This window comes from Microcaecilia unicolor, chromosome 3 (assembly GCF_901765095.1).
Source record: "Microcaecilia unicolor chromosome 3, aMicUni1.1, whole genome shotgun sequence".
Classification (NCBI taxonomy): Eukaryota; Metazoa; Chordata; class Amphibia; order Gymnophiona; family Siphonopidae; genus Microcaecilia; species Microcaecilia unicolor.
The window spans coordinates 111539155-111559103 of record NC_044033.1 but is presented as its reverse complement, the minus strand read 5'-3'; the positions used below and the strand labels follow the sequence as shown (position 1 = coordinate 111559103).

At 44.9% G+C, this 19949-nt stretch overlaps 1 protein-coding gene across 2 annotated transcripts in view; it reads left to right on the top strand.

Annotated features, from left to right (window-relative positions):
- Positions 1–19949, top strand: part of NINL (ninein like) — a 247655-nt gene that overhangs the window by 874 nt on the left and 226832 nt on the right. The window lies entirely within an intron of this gene.

The window sequence follows — 19949 nt, the reverse complement described above, 5'->3', positions numbered from 1 at the left end:
TAGAATTTATGAATCGAGCCCAAACTTATAAAATGCGATGCTGCATGCTAATTTTACAGCAACTGTTTCTTAACGTTTCGAGGCTTCCCTGGTAGACAAATTCTGCTGTAAAGTTGTGCTATAGACATTATACAGAGTAAAGTCTTTGTTTCATATGGCTATATATGTTGCAATGTTTTTGACAGAAGACTGTGACTTATACATCACAAACAAGCTGGGTAATTAAAGAAAATCAACCTGAAGCCTGGGTTTTTTTTAATTTTATTTAATTTAATGACAATATGTGCCTAGGGGAACCCCTCTGTCAAAGTAAATACTGCTCACCAGCTGTGAAGCTGTTATGGTATCGGTGAAGGAGGCAAATTAACCGAAGGACCCCATCTGCAATGCAATCAATGACTTGGTAACTGTTCGTGAAGCTATTATATACTCCATGCCCAGAGGCACCATACTTTTTAATGCAAGGCATAAAGTTTTTTTTTTTTTTTTTTGGGAGTTGCAGTGTTACAAATCACTTTCACATCTGTATAAATAATGCTGCATTGCATGTGCAGATAGTAATTGCTGCTCAGTGTTATAACTGGAGGATCTGACCTGCCGTGATTTCATAGCCACAAAATCTGCTCCGTTCTTCAGGATCTACTGTTATGATCACAAAGGTCCCTTGTTTGAAAGCACATGATGGCTGGAGTTGCTTCTTGTCGAAATTTTAGCCTTGATACAAATCAGGAGCATTAACAACTTTCCTGAATATTCACAGTTGCAGATGTCTGGGCTGTTCTGTTTCCTGTTCTTGGTCACTTTTTTTTGTCTGTTCCGTGTGTTTTATTTTGGACATATTATAAAGCGCTAAGCAGTGTTGCTTTGTTAAAAAAAAATGCATGCTTATATTTTCAGTGATAGATTAAGAGGCACAGATGGGAACCTATAAAGAGTTGGATTAAGGGGTCAGGGAAACGGCATTTATATAACGATGTCTGTCCTAATTCGATTGTAAGCGCTGTCGAGCAGGGACTTTCTCTTCCTGTTCAAGTATACAGCACTGTGTACGTCTAGTAGCGCTATAGAAATGATTAGTAATAGTGAGCCATGTGTTCTGTGTGTTAGGAGCTTAACTGAGGTGTGCCCAGGATCTGTCACTCTTCCTTATCTTCCATGTTAGACCAGTGTAGACCAGGGGCATAGCCAGACCTCGGCAGATGGGGGGGGGCACAATTCAGCCTGCCTCCCCCAGCCGTCGACCCCCCCATCACTTTGGACCCACCGCCGACCCTCTCCCGTCGCCGCCGCCGCCAGGTACCTTTGCTGGCGGGGGGTTTCCAACCACTGCCAGCCAAAGTCTTCTTCAGCTCCGGTCGACTCCAGCGAATCGCTGATGATCTGTTTCTAACTCCTGACGTCGACCAGCGCTGAAGAAGACTTCAGCTGGCAGGGGTTGGGGACCCCCGCCAGCAAAGGTACCTGGCGGCGGAGGGGGGTCCAAAGTGGCAGGGGAGGGTCGGCAGCGGGGGAGGGGGGTGTCAAAAATAGAGGGGGCCAGGGCTTAATCTATGGGGGCCCATGCCCCCATCCCCATGGCCCCACTTAGCTACGTCCCTGGTGCAGACCAATGGGTTATGTCCATCCACAAGCGGAAGGAGACAGAGAAAAATAGTTCCAAGTAATTTGACCCCTAAAGGACGTCCTGTGGCATAGAATGTTCAGTATTTTCTCTATCTCCTAGCGGATGGTGGATGGATTGTGCAGCGCCTTCTTGGTGCTTCTGTCTTGGCTCCTGCCCTGGTGTGTCACAGGTGTCACTTGAACAGGGGGTTAATGCTGGGTAGTTTTACATATCGTGTGCCTGTAGAGTTTCTCTGAGCCTAAATGACACCCAGTGGTACTGGTTCCCTCATCCTCCAGCTAGGGTTACACCTGGCAGTGCTGGCTCCCTCCCTCCCCTCCCCCTCATACCGGTACTCCTGATATGTAAGTATGGAATCATAAGGAGTTTGTGAGGCGACGGGCTTATTGCACCCTTTCTGACCATGTCATGTGTGGATTTCTGATTGGCAAGTATTCAGTTCTGTCTTTCTCTTCAGCAGGTAAGCGAATTTCATTTTTTCAGGTTTTATTCTTTTTTGAGTCTGGGAACTTTTGTTTTTTTTAGTAGTAGTTCTGGACAGATACTTAATCTCTGGGTGTCCTGGCAGTTGCCAAAAATTGGGGATACATATACATTAAATCAGAGCAAACCCTATGAACACTTAAACAGCAATACAGTGGGGGAAATAAGTATTTGATCCCTTGCTGATTTTGTAAGTTTGCCCACTGACAAAGACATGAGCAGCCCATAATTGAAGGGTAGGTTATTGGTAACAGTGAGAGATAGCACATCACAAATTAAATCCGGAAAATCACATTGTGGAAAGTATATGAATTTATTTGCATTCTGCAGAGGGAAATAAGTATTTGATCCCTCTGGCAAACAAGACCTAATACTTGGTGGCAAAACCCTTGTTGGCAAGCACAGCGGTCAGACGTCTTCTGTAGTTGATGATGAGGTTTGCACACATGTCAGGAGGAATTTTGGTCCACTCCTCTTTGCAGATCATCTCTAAATCATTAAGAGTTCTGGGCTGTCGCTTGGCAACTCGCAGCTTCAGCTCCCTCCATAAGTTTTCAATGGGATTAAGGTCTGGTGACTGGCTAGGCCACTCCATGACCCTAATGTACTTCTTCCTGAGCCACTCCTTTGTTGCCTTGGCTGTATGTTTTGGGTCATTGTCGTGCTGGAAGACCCAGCCACGACCCATTTTTAAGGCCCTGGCGGAGGGAAGGAGGTTGTCACTCAGAATTGTACGGTACATGGCCCCATCCATTCTCCCATTGATGCGGTGAAGTAGTCCTGTGCCCTTAGCAGAGAAACACCCCCAAAACATAACATTTCCACCTCCATGCTTGACAGTGGGGACGGTGTTCTTTGGGTCATAGGCAGCATTTCTCTTCCTCCAAACACGGCGAGTTGAGTTCATGCCAAAGAGCTCAATTTTTGTCTCATCTGACCACAGCACCTTCTCCCAATCACTCTCGGCATCATCCAGGTGTTCACTGGCAAACTTCAGACGGGCCGTCACATGTGCCTTCCGGAGCAGGGGGACCTTGCGGGCACTGCAGGATTGCAATCCGTTATGTCGTAATGTGTTACCAATGGTTTTCGTGGTGACAGTGGTCCCAGCTGCCTTGAGATCATTGACAAGTTCCCCCCTTGTAGTTGTAGGCTGATTTCTAACCTTCCTCATGATCAAGGATACCCCACGAGGTGAGATTTTGCGTGGAGCCCCAGATCTTTGTCGATTGACAGTCATTTTGTACTTCTTCCATTTTCTTACTATGGCACCAACAGTTGTCTCCTTCTCGCCCAGCGTCTTACTGATGGTTTTGTAGCCCATTCCAGCCTTGTGCAGGTGTATGATCTTGTCCCTGACATCCTTAGACAGCTCCTTGCTCTTGGCCATTTTGTAGAGGTTAGAGTCTGACTGATTCACTGAGTCTGTGGACAGGTGTCTTTCATACAGGTGACCATTGCCGACAGCTGTCTGTCATGCAGGTAACGAGTTGATTTGGAGCATCTACCTGGTCTGTAGGGGCCAGATCTCTTACTGGTTGGTGGGGGATCAAATACTTATTTCCCTCTGCAGAATGCAAATAAATTCATATACTTTCCACAATGTGATTTTCCGGATTTAATTTGTGATGTGCTATCTCTCACTGTTACCAATAACCTACCCTTCAATTATGGGCTGCTCATGTCTTTGTCAGTGGGCACACTTACAAAATCAGCAAGGGATCAAATACTTATTTCCCCCACTGTATGTGTAAAGGTTTATTTTCAAAAACCATACAAAACTATACATTAATATTTCTAAAATCATTCATTCAAACCTGCACTCAAACAACCTCGTAGAAAATACATAAAATATACAGTTTTTACAAAACCCTTCCAGCTTGTCCTTTTTGCAAATAACCCATTGTTGGAACAATCTGCTAATAGATTCCACTCTACTGACACAGCATGGCTCAATGCTATGGTCGGTAAACACCCTGCACACAGTTCAATTCAAAGGTAAACCATCAAGTCCAGTGGATCCTGGACACATAGTCACTGTGTTGTTATTCAAACTACAGGTTCTATGCAGATAACTTTTCCATGAATAGCACAATCCCGAATCTTCCTTAGCTCCTCAATGCGGAGATGCATTTCCCAGATAGGTTCATCAGGAGGAGCTATCCCATACCCTTAAAATAAACAAAAAAAATAATCCTCAAATCTAACATAATAAAGCTAATCACAAATCAAAATGACCAAAGTAACAAATCTAAAGAACAATACAAAACTAACTATGACAACTTACCGGTGGGACCAATTTCAAGCCTGTCTCTCAGAGACTGCAATATACAGGCTGATCAAAAAAGCTCTGCTGCTTCCGGGGTAGAGAAGCCTACCCACCCTCAGTGCAGCTTAAATAACGCTGAAACGACCCATAATTCACCATTCCACCTCAGCATTTAAACTTGCTGGGGCTATGGCGTCCCACTGGAATATCAAGCGTTGCTCTTTATTGAGCAGAACCTCCTTAACATTACCTCCTCTGTGCACTGTGACCTGTATAAGCGCCACACACCTAATATCTTCCAAAAAATGACATGCCGATACCCAGTGGGACACTAAAGGAGCCTTCAGTCCCAAATTTTTTATGTTACTAATGTGTTCTGCCAATTGTTGTTTAAGCTTCCTCTTAATCTGACTTATATAATATAGATTACACAGACCCATAATACAATAGACTACTTGGCTGTTTTCACATGTGGTACAGTAATATCTCTCAAATAAAATTTATTCATTATACATGGAATAACAACATAACCGGTAGTTAGAGCAAATCTGCAGTACACACATCGTCCACAAGGACTGTGACCCCCCCCCCCCCCCCCCAGACCGCACAAATTTAAAGGTATTCATAAGCTCACCAATATTAGCACTTCTCTTAAATGCAATTTTAGGGTGTTCCTGAAGTCCCAAATGTACCCCGAGAACACCCCAGTGCTTATGAATACTATGACTGATTACATGACCATAATGTGAATACGGAAGAACACACACTGGAACCATCCATTCAGATTTCTGCTTGTGTAAAAACAACCAAGAACGATGGGCATAAAGAGCCCTTTTGTATTCCTTTTTCACTACTTTAACAGGGTACCCCCCTCTCAATAAACTGGGCAAACGTGTGGTGCTAACTGGGAGGTAATTGGCAGTGTACGCGTGCTGACGATTACTGCCTGGTTAACGCGTAAGTCAGTGGTTGGTGGTAAGGCCTCAGGCCCAAATTGGACGTTCGCCAATTTTTATTTTGCCGTACGTCCATTTTCGGCCCCCCAAAAAGGTATTTTTTGCAGGCGCTCTGATAAATGGACCTGCACACATCCAATACACGTGCCTACAACAGCGCAGGCCATTTTTCAGTGCACCTTACATAAGTACATAAGTAATGCCACACTGGGAAAAGACCAAGGGTCCATCGAGCCCAGCATCTTGTCCACGACAGCGGCCAATCCAGGCCAAGGGCACCCGGCAAGCTTCCCAAACGTACAAACATTCTATACATGTTATTCCTGGAATTGTGGATTTTTCCCAAGTCCATTTAGTAGTGGTTTATGGACTTCTCCTTTAGGAAACCATCTAACCCCTTTTTAAACTCTGCCAAGCTAACTGCCTTCACCACGTTCTCCGGCAACGAATTCCAGAGTTTAATTATGCGTTGGGTGAAGAAAAATTTTCTCTGATTTGTTTATCAATAGAAATCAAACAAAATAAAACATGGAAAAGAAAATAAGATGATGCCTTTTTTATTGGACATAATATATTTCTTGATTAGCTTTCGAAGGTTGCCCTTCTTTGTCAGATCGGAAATAAGCAAATGTGGTAGCAGATAGTATATATGAGTGAGACATCCAAGCATTACTTTGACAGTCTGACAGGGTGGGAGGGTGGGGGTGGGTAGGAGGTATGCATGGGGGCATCAAAGCATTTCATTGATATTCTAACAGGATGGGTGTGGCCTGGTGAGAGGAGGGCGGTAAACAGAGAAATCTGCACAAACATCACATGAAGATAGCCGGTGCCAGTCAGGTTCCCACCCCAGTGGGCCAGCATTTTACAAGACCAGGACACTGCACCAGTGATTTCATAGTTAGAATCCTGAAAGGTAACTTTAAAACAATACAGGAACGTAAGACCTTTGAAGTCAGAATAATTGAATATTTTGACACCCAACAGATAGGACTTAACAAGGATCTGGGTTTTCTAGCCCATTATAAGCCATAAAATTGTATTTCTCTGTTTACCACCCTCCTTTCACCTACCCACACCCATCCTGTTAGAATATGAATGAAATGCTTTGATGTCCCCATGCATACCTCCTACCCACCCCCACCCTCTCACCCTGTCAGACTGTCAAAGTAATGGTTGGATGTCTCACTCATATATCTGCGACCACATTTGCTTATTTCCGATCTGACGAAGAAGGGCAGCCTTCGAAAGCTAATCAAGAAATGTATTAAGTTATGTCCAATAAAAAAGGTATCATCTTATTTTCTTTTCCATGTTTTATTTTGTTTGATTTCTATTGATAACCTTAAGAGTGGTCTAACACGGCTACCACACGCACACCTCTCTACTCTGATTTGTTTTAAATGTACTACCCCACAGTGTTTAGGTTTGTAGTGCCTGTTCTTCTGTATAACCCATACATGGTCCATCCATACTAGCATCTGCCTCTAGTACTCAGGGGATTAGTTAGATTAAGCTTCTGTCAAATGCTCTTGTGAGGCGAAATCCAGATTAACTGCCAGGCTTCTCCCCCCCTCTTCATTCCTCTCCTCCCCTTGCAGCTAAACACATCAGCTCTTGATTGTATTTGATCACATCTTGGATTAGTCTAGCTAAATGGAATTCCTAAATCTGATCCACCACAGCAGCACGCAGGAGTTTTGCTGCACGAATGAGTTGAGCTAGGATCGGTGGGAAGATTTTAATTTTCAGCTAAAATGACCATACGTCTGATTTGACCATGGGTGGCTAACATCAGCACATTCCTGAATATTTCACCCTCTGCTGGTTTCAGTGGTTAGAATAGCAAACCTGTATTAACTAATCTTAGTGAGGCCTGACTCTAAGATGCAGGGAGGGGGAATTGTTTTAATAGTTAATCTTCATTCTTTCATTAAAAGAGGTCATCACATAGTTTCAGAGTTTACCAACACAATTCATGAGTTTGGGTCTCCTTCATTAAGCTGCGTAGGCGCCTACGCATGCCCAATGCCTGCCAATTCGGAACTACCGCCCAGCTACCGCGTGGCCTGGGCGGTAATTTCATTTGTTATGTGCGCCCACTATCCTGCTTATTTTCGAAAGAGAAAAACGCCTATAGTGCGACCTAAATCGGGAGATAGACGTTTATCTCACAAAGGCGCCCAAATCGGTATAATCAAAAGCCGATTTTGGGCGTTTCCAACTGCACTCCGTCGCGGAAACGAATAAAGTTGACGGGGGGCGTGTCGGAGGCGTGGTGGAGGCGGAACTGGGGCGTGGTTATCAGCCGAGGAGAGATGGGCATCTTTAGCTGATAATCGAAAAAAAAAGGCGTTTTTACCGCGATTTTGGGTCACTTTTTTTGGACCCTTTTTTTTTCATGAACAAGTCCCAAAAAAGTGCTCCAACTGCCCAGACGACCACTGGAGGGAATCAGGGATGACCTCCCCGGACTCCCCCAGTGGTCACTAACCCCCTCCCACCAAAAAAAAACCCCACTTTACAAACTTTTTTTCCAGCCTCTATGCCAGCCTCAAATGCCGTACCCACCTCCATGACAGCAGAATGCGTTCGATCCTCTCACAGCCTTTCCCTGGGTCAGATGTGGCTCTCAGGTGCACTACAGGGTCACATCAGCATTGCATTGTGGTGGGTGTAGGGTATTGGGCTCCGTGATTTCATTAGCTTGTGTTACAGTCTCACGATGTTGGTAGTTGGTAGGCTCTTCTCCCATGGTGCTTTTCCCCCTGCCTACTGGGTCAGAGTGTGCTCTGTTGTGTTTCCTGTTGTAGTCCATGCGGTAGTGGCCATTTTTGTAAGCCAGTTTTAGTTCCCTTTCCTGTGTTAGCCACGTTAAGGAACTTAGTTCTTCCCTTGAATGTGGCTGAAAGAGGGCATTGTACAGCATTCTGCCAGCTTTGACCTACTGCTCATCTCAGTACCAGGGAGACTCGTTGCCAGTGGGGCACAACCTCTGATCTGCAGTTAACTGTGAGTAAAGGCGGTTATTCCAATAAAGGACGTTTTCAGAGAGATTAGTCTTCAGGTGTCAACTGGTGTGCCAATGTTATATAGCAGCAACCAGTCCTAGAGGCCTGCGTGTATGCAGGTCCCTGGAGCACTTTTAGTGGGTACCGCAGTGCACTTCAGCCAGGTGGCCCCAGGCCCATCCCCCCCCCCCACCTGTAACACTTGTGCTGGTAAATGGGAGGCCTCCAAAACCCACTGTACCCACATGTAGGTGCCACCTTCACCCCTAAGAGCTATGGTAGTGTTGTACATTTGTGGGTAGTGGGTTTTGGGGGAGGGGGGTTGGGAGCTCAGCACCCGTGGTAAGGGAGCTATGCATGTGGGAGCTTTTTCTGAAGTCCACCGCACTGACCTAGGGTGCCCAGTTGGTGTCCTGGCATATCAGGGGGGCCAGTGTACTACGAATCGTGGCCCCTCCCACGACCAAATGGCTCGGATTAGGACATTTTTGAGCTGGGCGTTTTTAGTTTCCATTATCGCTAAAAAACAAACAAACGCCCAGCTCAAAAACATCCATTTTTTTCAAAACTTTGGTTCAGCCCGCCCCTTCACGGACCCGTTCTCGGAGATAAACGCCCATGGAGATAGGCGTTTCCGTTCGATTATGCCCCTCTGTGCGTGCCAGAAATTTTCCGCCGCAAGGTGCTAACACCTCTCGTCTTGATTATTGTAACCTGCTTCTCACCGGCCTCCCTCTCAACCATCTCTCTCCTCTTCAATCAGTTCAAAACTCTGCTGCGTGACTCATTTTCCGCCAAAATCACTATGCACACGTTAGCCCCCTCCTTAAGTCACTTCACTGGCTCCCTATCCGTTTCCGTATTCAGTTCAAGTTTCTCTTAACCTGTAAATGTATTCACTCTGCTGCTCCCCAGTACCTCTCCGCTCTCGTCTCTCCCTACGCCCCCCCCTCGGGTACTCCGTTCTGTAGATAAATCTCTCTTATCCGTCCCCTTCTCCTCTATTGCTAATTCTAGACTCCGTTCCTTTTGTCTTGCTGCACCTCTCACCTGGAATAGACTTCCAGAGCCTGTGCGTCTAGCCCCGTCTTTGGCCGTTTTCAAGTCCAAACTTAAGGCCCACCTCTTTGCCATTGCTTTTAACTCCTAACCTCTACTCCTTTGCCCTATCCTGTATCCTTACCTATTTATTCCCTTACCCATAGGCGGTCGGTGGCCCAACTGTTTGGGGAGGCTAAAGGGGGCGGGGTTAGGGGTGGGGCCAGGGGTGGGGCTTAAATCCATAATTGTCTGATCACACACAGAAAAAAAAAATAAATAAATGTCACAATTAATACCTTTTATTAAATTTAGATATTAGCTATGTATCATATGTCAAAGAATAAAGTGGTTGCTCAAAGCATATACTAACCACAATTGCTCAACTGCAAAACACTATACACAACTTTGTGCAAAAACACACTCTGAACCTTACTGTACCATAAATATTACACTGGGCAGAACCTAATACACCAATATACCAACCATACGGAAAATGCAGACCGTCAACAATATTGAAACAAGGGATCATAATATCACAATTCTCATGTAGAGCCACAAAACATCCTAATTCATGTTTAATGTGGGATAAAATGTCATAAATAAGTAAATCAACTTTTAATGTTGAACACCTAATTCTCAAAGTGGACATATTCCAAACACTATAATGAAAATAAAATGATCTTTTCTACCTTTGTTGTCTGGTGACTTTGTTTTTCTGATTGTGCTGGCCCAGTATCCGATTCTGCTGCTATCTGTCCTCTTAACTCTGTTTCCAGGGCTTCCTTTCCATTTATTTGTTTACTTTCCGCCTTTCTTCTTCATTTCTTGTCCTACATCCGTAAGTAAAAGCTGGGTCCTCCGCAAACTTGACTGTCCAGTGGATCCAGCTTTTGCCAATTTTCTTCATCCATGTGCAGTTTTTCTACTCTCTTCCTTTTCTGTTATCTCATCTCCTTCCTCACTCCTCCCTCCCCCTCCATGTCCAGCAACCCTCCTCTCCCCTTCCCTCCATCCAGCAACTCTCCTCTCCCCTGCCCTCTCCTCTCCCCTTCTTCCACCATGTCCTGCAACCCTCCTCTCCCCTTCCCTCCATCCAGCAACCCTCCTCTCCCCTTCTTCCACCATGTCCAGCAACCCTCCTCTCCCCTTCCCTCCATCCAGCAACCCTCCTCTCCCCTTCTTCCACCATGTCCAGCAACCCTCCTCTCCTCTTCCCTCCATCCAGCAACCCTCCTCTCCCCTACCCTCTCCTTGTAGCGCTATAGAAATGTTAAATAGTAGTAGTAGTAGTAATTGGCATTCTATGCGCATTGACAATTACCACCCGGTTATTGTGTGACAATGGGTGGTGGTAAGGTCTCAGGCCCAAAATGGATACGTGCCAATTTTCATTTTGCCACACATCCATTTTTGGCCAAAAAAAGGCCCTTTTTCGCAGGTGCACTGAAAAATGCACCTGCGCACGTCTAATACACACGTCTACACCAGCGCAAGCCACTTTTTGGCGCACTTAGTAAAAGGAACCATATCTGTTTTAGGTCTGTAAGAGGCCCTTTGAGTGAGCTGCAGTAACCACTAACATATGCTTACTGTAAGTTACAAATGCCTACCGCGGGCACGCTAATGCGTCTCATGGTAGTTTTGGCATGTACTCGCACTTCCCACAGGCTAAATAATTTTTTTAATTTTTTTAGCTCTGGGGGCATGTTTGGGGGCACAGAGTGGTCATGTTCAACACTAATGGATTAGCGTGTGCTAACCCGTTGGCGCCAGTGGCGTAGCCAGACAGCCGATTTAGGGTGGGCCCAAGGCCAAAGTGGGTGGGCCAAAAATTGCATCTCCACTCCTCCCCCTACCTGTGCCCCCCCTCCAAAGTAAACAAAATACCTGCGCTGACAGGGATCCTCAAGCCCCGCCAGCTTAAGACTTCCTCTCTGCCGAAGAACCTTACCTCTTGGGTGGCCAGTGGCAGTGTCCGCGAGCCACAGCTGTCAGCCACTGGCTGTATCCTGCGCGTGCTCAATTTTTGCACATGTGCAAATCCTGCCTGCCCTTAGTTCTTCTCCCCAGGCTCCGCTTCGCTGCATCGCTCCCTGCATTCTTCTCGCCTGTCACGCAGCGCTGCCATTCACACAGGCAGCTGCGCTCCCCTTTGCCGCGTCCATCCGGTCCTCTCTGATGCACTTCCTGTTAGGACCGGATGGACGCGGTAGGGGGGAGCACAGCTGCCTGTGTGAATGGCAGCGCTGCGTGACAGGCGAGAAGAATGCAGGGAGCGATGCAGCGAAGCAGAGCCTGGGGAGAATTAAAGGCAGGCAGGCTACGCTGAACGCTGCCTCCCGGACGGCCATACCCGGCGGAGCCGCAGGAGAAAAGGCAGCGTCAGCGAGCAAGGATGTGGATGGGCGGGCCTGAAGGGAAAGTGGCTGGGCCTGGGCCCGTCCAGGCCCACCCATGGCTACGCCCCTGGTTGGCGCATTATTAGCACATGAGCCCTTACTGCCTAGAAAATAGGTTTAGTTAAGGGCTCACACACTAATGGCCATGTGCTAATGGAAAAATTAACACATGGCCATTTTACTCACACATTAAGAAGTGGGCTGAGCGCACAGGAAATCCACATAGTGCAGGCCACCTTTTAGCGCAGCTTTGAAAAACGGCCCCCAAAGATAGTTTGACAATTTTCTGTCTAATTTGGAATTTATGTACAGTTTTTCTGGTCCATCAAGAGATCATCTTGTACAAAAAATTAAGCATGCATGAACAAAAATAGTGTAAAACAAACAATGCACACAGTACATAATCAAATATATAAGAAATATGTATTAAAAATGCATTAAAATAACACACATTCTTAACAATACTAATACTTAAAATGATAAGTAAACCCCAATCCCATAAAGACTAGGTTGACCCTCCCCCTCCTGCATCCATATCTGGGGACAGGAAGGAGTGACATTGCGACCTTTAGATTGTAAGCTCCATTGAGCAGGGACTGTCCTTTTTTGTTAATTTGTACAGCGCTGCGTAACCCTAGTAGCGCTCTAGAAATGTTAAGTAGTAGTATTCCTCAGACTATTAGGGTGCATTACCTCTCTGAAATAAAGGCATAGTGGGATGCAGAATGGGGTTCTACTCAAGGTGGACTGTGCTTGGATAGTTTAAACACAGCCTACATTTTGGAAAATCCATCAGAGGAGGAGGATTAAACAAAAGCTGCTTTACTGCTCTTATGTTTGGAGCCAGATAAAGATCAGACCTTGAGATTATATTTTTGCAATAAGGACAAGATATTTTTGAGTAACGGAGTGTAGGTTTTTCTTGATGTGTGTAGCATTTAGATTTTAGATTTAGCTCTCACCGTTTCTTTCGTACCTTAAGGTGGATTACATTTAGGGATGGGCTATCAATTGTAACAACATGGGAAATCCCATGTCATTAAAACCTGAAAATGAACAGAAACCCCCCCACAAAAATTCATATTTTTCATTTGCTGACAATAGTGTGCACTCTTTCAAAAGTCTTTCCTGATAGAGCTCCCATTTCACATGCACAAACCACTGTGCATACGTGAATAGCACATGCATATGCGCCCTTCCAGGGTCCACCTTAGGAATCAACATCCAAGAAAAAGAACCAGGTGTTGTTGTAGACAATACACTGAAATCTTCTGCTCAATATGTGGTGGCGGCCAAAAAAGCAAACATGATGCTAGGAATTATTAGGAGAGGGATGGTAAATAAGACCAAGAATATTATAATGCCTCTGCATCGCTCCATGGTGCAATCTCACCTTGAGAATTGCATTGCATTCAGTTCTGGTTGCCCTACCTCAAAAAAGATAGAGAGGAATTAGAAAAGGTTCATAGAAGAGCAACCAAAATGATAAAGGGGATGGAACTCCTCTTGTATGAGGAAATACTAAAGAGGTTAGGCGTCTTCAGCTTGGAAAGGAGATGGCTGAGGGGGGATCCGATTGAGGTCTATAGAATCCTGAGTGGTGTAGAATGGGTAAAAGTGAATCGATTTTTCACTCTTTCAAAAAGTACAAAGACCAGGGGACACTCAGTGAAATTACATGGAAATACTTTTAAAACAAATAACAGGAAATAATATTTTTTTAACTCAAAGAATAGTTAAGCTCTGAAACTCATTGCCGGAGGATGTGGTAAGGGCAGTTAGTGTGTCAGGGTTTAAAAAAGGTTTGGACAAGTTCCTGGAGGAAAAGTCCATAGTCTGCTATTGAGATAGACATGGAGAAGCCACTGGTAGCATGGAACATTGTTAGTGTTTGAGTTTCTGCCAGGTGCTTGTGACCTGGATTGGCCACTGCTGGAAGCAGGATACTGGGCTAGATGGACCATTGGTCTGACCCACCATGGCTATTCTTATGTTCATTCCTTCCAAAACTTTGTGTTCTCTTTCCAAAAGAGTGTGCCCATTTCCCAAATAGAGCACACACTTATGAAAAAACGCACACTCAGAGACATTGCTCCCTTAACAAAAACAAATGGACAACAAAAACCGATCGGAGCAAACATTCCTGGAAATGACACAGGAAGCGACACAAAACAAAACTTTTCTGGCTGCCCATCTCTAGTTACATTCAGGCACTTTTATTAAGTCATGGTAGGCTTAACATGGAATGTGCTGAGGTGTTTCGTGGTAGTTTTTTGCTTAGTGCGCGCTAAAAAAGCAGATCAGTAAAAAATATTTTATTAAATGACAACCAAATATTCAAATCAGCCCGACACTGGCCGTGTTTCGCCCGACTGGGCTGCGTCAGGGGATGTACGGAAGTCTGAGATCATGAATCTTCCAAAATACAGTAAAAAAACAGCATAAACCGAATTGTGAAGGTGCAGGATGGTACTTACGTCACTATCTTTTATGATTCATTCGGTTTATGCTGTTTTTTGGAAGATTCATGATCTCAGACTTCCGTACATCCCCTGACGCAGCCCAGTCGGGTGAAACATGGTCAGTGTCGGGCTGCTTTGAATATTTGGTTGTCGTTTAATAAAATATTTTTTTACTGATCTGCTTTTTTGTCTTTCCATCTTGGAGTTTGCAGATCGTTTGCCTTGCTGTTTTCTTTAGTTCGCGCTAATCCTGCACTGGAAAATATTTTTTTTTATTTTCCAGCACAGGAGGCATGCCTGTGCTAATTGGGTCATGCAGGCACATTACTGTGAGGGTGTAGCGCGGGAGCCCTTACTGCCTCCTATATAGGTGGCAGTAAGGGGGGGTCGCAGTAATGGCCATGTGCTAATGGGGGAATTTTACTGGCATGCTAAAGATGGCCGCAATGCATGGTAAGCCCACATGCTAAAGGTAGCATGGGTCATATTTTTGCGTCAGGGGCATAGCTACGTGGGGCCACGGGGGGATGGGCCCCTGTAGATTTGGTCCTGCCCCCCCCCCCGTCGCCAACCCCTTCGCCCCCCTCCTGCCGCCAACCCTCCCCCGCTGCCACCGTCGGGTACCTTTGCTGGCGCGTGTCCCCAACCCCCGCCAGCCGAAGTCCTCCGTCGCGGCCACATTGCTGATCTGCAAGGCTTCTGTTTCTGTGACATTAGCACATGGCAATTAAATTGGAAAATGGAAAATCATCCACTTTCTGGTCATGGCAAAAAGTGGCCTTAGTGCACAGAAAAGACCCACATAAGGATGCGGTAAGGCCACTTTTTGCTGCAGCTTAGTAAAATATGCCTTTATTTGTGGCTTTTGACCACTAGTGGTTTTAGTAAAGGAATCATTTTTTCATATGCATATAAAAAAATAAAGGGGGGTCTTTTAACTAAGCCACGGTAGCGTTTTTAGTTCACGGTAGAAATCAGCCGGCATTTAACCGCGAGCTAAAAATGCTACCACGGCTTAGTAAAAGACCCCCAACCTGTCTCAACAGTAACATTTTGTTTTCAGATTCATAATCTGCATAACTCATCTAGTGTTTTGTTACATGTACAGGCATGAACAATACTGCCTAAGTTTCTACAGAGAAAAATGGCTGTTTCATTTTTTTTTTTGTAATATGGTTCGTAATATTTTAAAAGAAATACTTCAAGTGAATGTTAAACTTGAAATAGCTGAATGCTGAGCCAGAGCTGAACCTTTTAATTTTATTTAAAAAAATGCTAATTACTGGACATCTTTTATTTAGAGACTTGCTGACCTGAACATGTATACCCTGGAGGAAAGGAGAAACAGAGGTGATATGATACAAACGTTCAAATATTTGAAAGTTATTAATCCGCAAAGGAACCTTTTCCTGGAGATGGGAAGGTGGTAGAAAGAACTAGAGGACATGAAATGAGATTGAAGGGGGGCAGACTCAAGAAAAATGTCAGGAAGTATTTTTTCACGGAGAGAGTGGTGGATACTTGGAATGCCCTCCCGCGGGAGGTGGTGGAGATGAAAACGGTAATGGAATTTAAAAATGCGTGGGATAAACATAAAGGAATCCTGTTCAGAAGGAATGGATCCTCAGAAGCTTAGCGGAGATTCCAGCTGATTTTCGAAAGAGATCGCCGCCCATCTTCCGACACAAATCAGGAGATGGGCGGCGATCTCCTGAATCCAGCCAAATCGGCATAATTGAAAGCCGATTTTGAGCGGCTTCAACTGCGTTCTGTCGTGGGGCTGTCAAAAGTTCAAGGGGGCGTGTCTGCATGGTAGCGAAGGCGGGACAGGGGCATGGTTAAGAGATGAGTGTCCTCGCCCAATAATGGAAAAAAGAAAGCCAGCCTTCACGAGAATTTGGTCCGCTTTATTTGGACCCTTTTTTTCAGGTCCAAGTCCCAAAAAACTGCCCAAACTGACCAGATGACCACCGGAGGGAATCGGAGATCACCTCCCCTGACTCCCCCAGTGGTCACCAACCCCCTCCCACCCCCCCAAAAAAAAATTAAAAATCATTTTTTGCCAGCTTCAAATGTCATACCCAGTTCCCTGACAGCAGTATGCAGGTCCCTGGAGCAGTTTGTAGTGGGTGCAGTGCACTTCAGGCAGGTGGACCCAGGCCCCCCCCCCCCCCCCCACCTGTTCCACTTGTGGTAGTAAATGTGAGCCCTCCAAAAACCTTCAAAACCCACTGTACCCACATGTAGATGCCCCCCTTCAGCCCTTAGGGCTATGGTAATGCTGTAGAGTTGTGGCCAGTGGGTTTTGGGGGGGGATTTGGGGGGGCTCAGCACACAAGGGAAGGGTGCTATGCACCTGGAAGCTAATTGTTTTTTTTTTTTTTTAATTTTTTACAAGTGCCCCCTAGGGTGCCCAGTTGGTGTCGTGGCATATCAGGGGGTCAGTGCACTACACATGCTGGCTCCTCCCATGACCAAATGCCTTGCATTTCGCCGGGTTTGAGATGGCCGGGCCCGGTTTCCATTATGGCTGAAAATCGGAGCCGGCCATCTCATCTACACCCGGCGAGCGATTTGGCCGGCTCCAAGCGTATTTTGAAAATACGCTTGACTCCACCCCTTTGCGGAGCTGGCCCTGAAGATGGTCGCCCATCGATTTGGCTGGCGTCGTTCGATTATGCCCCTCATTGGGTGGCAGCACCTGTGGTTGGGAGGCGGGGCAAGTACTGGGCAGACTTCTACGGTCTATGCCTCGAAAACGGCAAGGATAAATCAAGCTCAGGTATACATATAAAATAGCACGTATGAGTTTATCTTGTTGGGCAGACTGGATGGACCGTACAGGTCTTTCTCTGCCATCACCTACTATGTTACTATGTTATTTGCATGATGTATACTTACTCACTTTTGGAAAAGACCTTTTGCTCCCTTGTAGAAAAAGAAGGCTTCAGCATATAATAGAAACAATGTCATTAGAAAAACCAGCTGTAAATTTCAAGTGTACATATAACTTGTATTTATAAATATGGCAGCCATGGATATATTCCTAAAAAAGCAAAAGCTTAATTTACTCTTTTTCCACTCTTATCTTGTGTATGCAAACAAAACTGAAGTTTTCTATTTTTGTATACATTCCTATTACTTTATTTGAGTATATTTGTATGTAATTCTCTGGTCGATGTGGTATTTTCTTGATTCAGTTTAAAATTGCTATTCTTTGGTGGTTAAATAAAATATTTGGAAAAAGAAAATGGCTGTTCGTTTGTTCTTGGCTTCTGCTGAGAGACCAAGCTTCTGTGGCTTTTGAGCTCATAAGGCTGGACTTTATTTTATCAGCAGATGAGATTGGAATCATTTATCTTTTCATTTTCTTGCTCTCCTGCTGATTGACTTCTGCACTAGTTCTCTTGCATGAAAGTCTGTTTAGCTTCAGTTGGGCAGATGGAGAGGAGGGATTAGTTTTAACATAAAATGCTCTTGGCAGCTCCATAAAGGAAACAATTGGTGATGTTTTCTTTTTTTTTTTTTTTTTTGCTGTGTCAATACTCTGGAGGAATTAGAATAACCAAAGTCATTAAAACCTCTTTACTATGTTATTTATTCAGCTTTTGTTTACTGGCAATGTTTTAATATTGGTAAAGTGGGGAAAGCATGGGGAGCGTGGCTCATGGAGTCCTTTTCAAACCCTCTGTGCATGTATGTGTACATGTATGTGCATATACATGTATTTGTATCAGTGTTTCCTTGGTATGTGTGTGTGCTTCTGAGCTAGAAAGGAGAGGGGGAAGTGGTATGAATGGAGTTGTCCCAAATATCTTATTGGTTTGGAAAGAATAATAATAACATGAAACCAAGTATGATAATATCAATAGATTTCAAAGGATGCATTTTTACATTCTATCCACAGGGTACCACTGTACCAGGCAAACAGCCATTGTTTTGCTTCTCCACCACTAGTTGGCAGTGCACATAGCAACCAGTAACAAAGTACTTGGGGGACGTTATCAATGTGGTCTACTGTTAAGATTAAATCCAAGAAGACAGGAGGAGCCTCCACGGAAAGTCAAAGCAAAACAGCAAAAGTAGAGGCTGACAAACGTTAACTTGTACTATTTTAGCACAGGTCCCATTTTTTGCAATGAGATGTATTTGCTAATACTCGGGGTTAACGGAAAAATAACCTGACTTAACAGATGCCCACATTGATAACTTCACCCCTAAGTCACTAGCTGTCACTGAATGTAACAGCCATTATAAAGGCTATAATGTGCAGTCACTAGGATTCACAATTAAAATTTACAACTAAAAAAAAATGAAATGGTATTTGAATCACAGCAGTGATAGGAATATGGCTGTGGTGGCGCTGGGTGGTGAGAAAAGCAGATGGAGCATGCTTTATGTCAGTGGTTACCAAACTGTGTGCAATGGTGCCCCGGTGCACCACAACAAACTCACAGGGGAGACACAGCATATTTTAAGTCTCACGTGGAATGGCTGGCAGGGATGCCCAAGCCCCATTAGTTGAAGCGGTCTGCTGCCTGAGCCCCAATCTCCATGCTGCCATGGGATGGGGGGTTTGGGCAGAGTAAAAGGGTGAGTGTGCCATGGGGAGGGGATTTGGGGCACAGTAAAAAGGATGAGTGTGCCATGGGGTTGGGTGCAGAGTAAAAGGGTGAATGTGCCGGTGGGGGGGGGGGGGGGGGTCCTAGGGTTTATTTCCCGTTGACACAGTACGGGAAGGGCAGCGATGCTCTGGGTGCACCAGTTGTTTTGGGTTTTTTTTGGGAGAGAACACTTTTAAACATTTACCAGCACACCACTGCCTGTCGCTTACATGCACCATTTCAGAATACAGCTTAGACGCTTTGCTGGCACTTTCATGGGTAAGGATACACTTATATGCATAAGTGTTCGTATTCTATACATTTGCATGCACCAGGGGATGCATAAATGTGGACACCTGGATTATAAAATTGTTCCCCCAAGGGTTTGGAATTAGCTATTCCTTAAAGTACTGTTAGACTGTGGCAAAAATCCTTAGTGAGACTATCTCTTGTTATAGTCTGTAGGTGAAATCATGAAGGGCCTTTGCCCCAGGGGCACAGATCACCCATCAAGGGGGCTTCACTTACTAGGAAAGAGTGAAGGTGGCTGATTTGGGCTGTTCTGCCATGCAGATCCCCTGTGCTCGGGGGATATGTACTCAGCAGAGAGTCTGAGGCATGTCCAAAGTAAAGAATCTGTGGTATGTCTCTTTTGAACAGTGTAGAGATCACTGCCATGCATTTCAAGAATATTTGTGGCAGGACAGTTTGACTGTGCGAGATCGTGTTGGAACACTAATGATAGAGCTGTTCCATTTTTCTTTGCTAGAATATCATGAGAATACATAGTTAATGTCCTTTTCAGAGGTTTTGTGTAGTTTTTAGACTGAAATCTGCAGGCAGCCCACGAAGTGTAGATTAATGTAGCTCTGATGGTTATATATGACGATATATCACAGACATTATGGAAGTAATCTATAAAGAGTTTTTATGCAAATAAACAGAGGTTTACACTCGACTTGCCTTTGGATGTGTGGATTTGGATTTTAGATTTATTACTAATTTTTTTTCCAAATCTGAGTGTGAGGTGAGTGACTTTCAAGTACATGAGTTATTGTCCTGTATCTAGAGGGCTCACAATCTAAATTGTATCTGAGGCA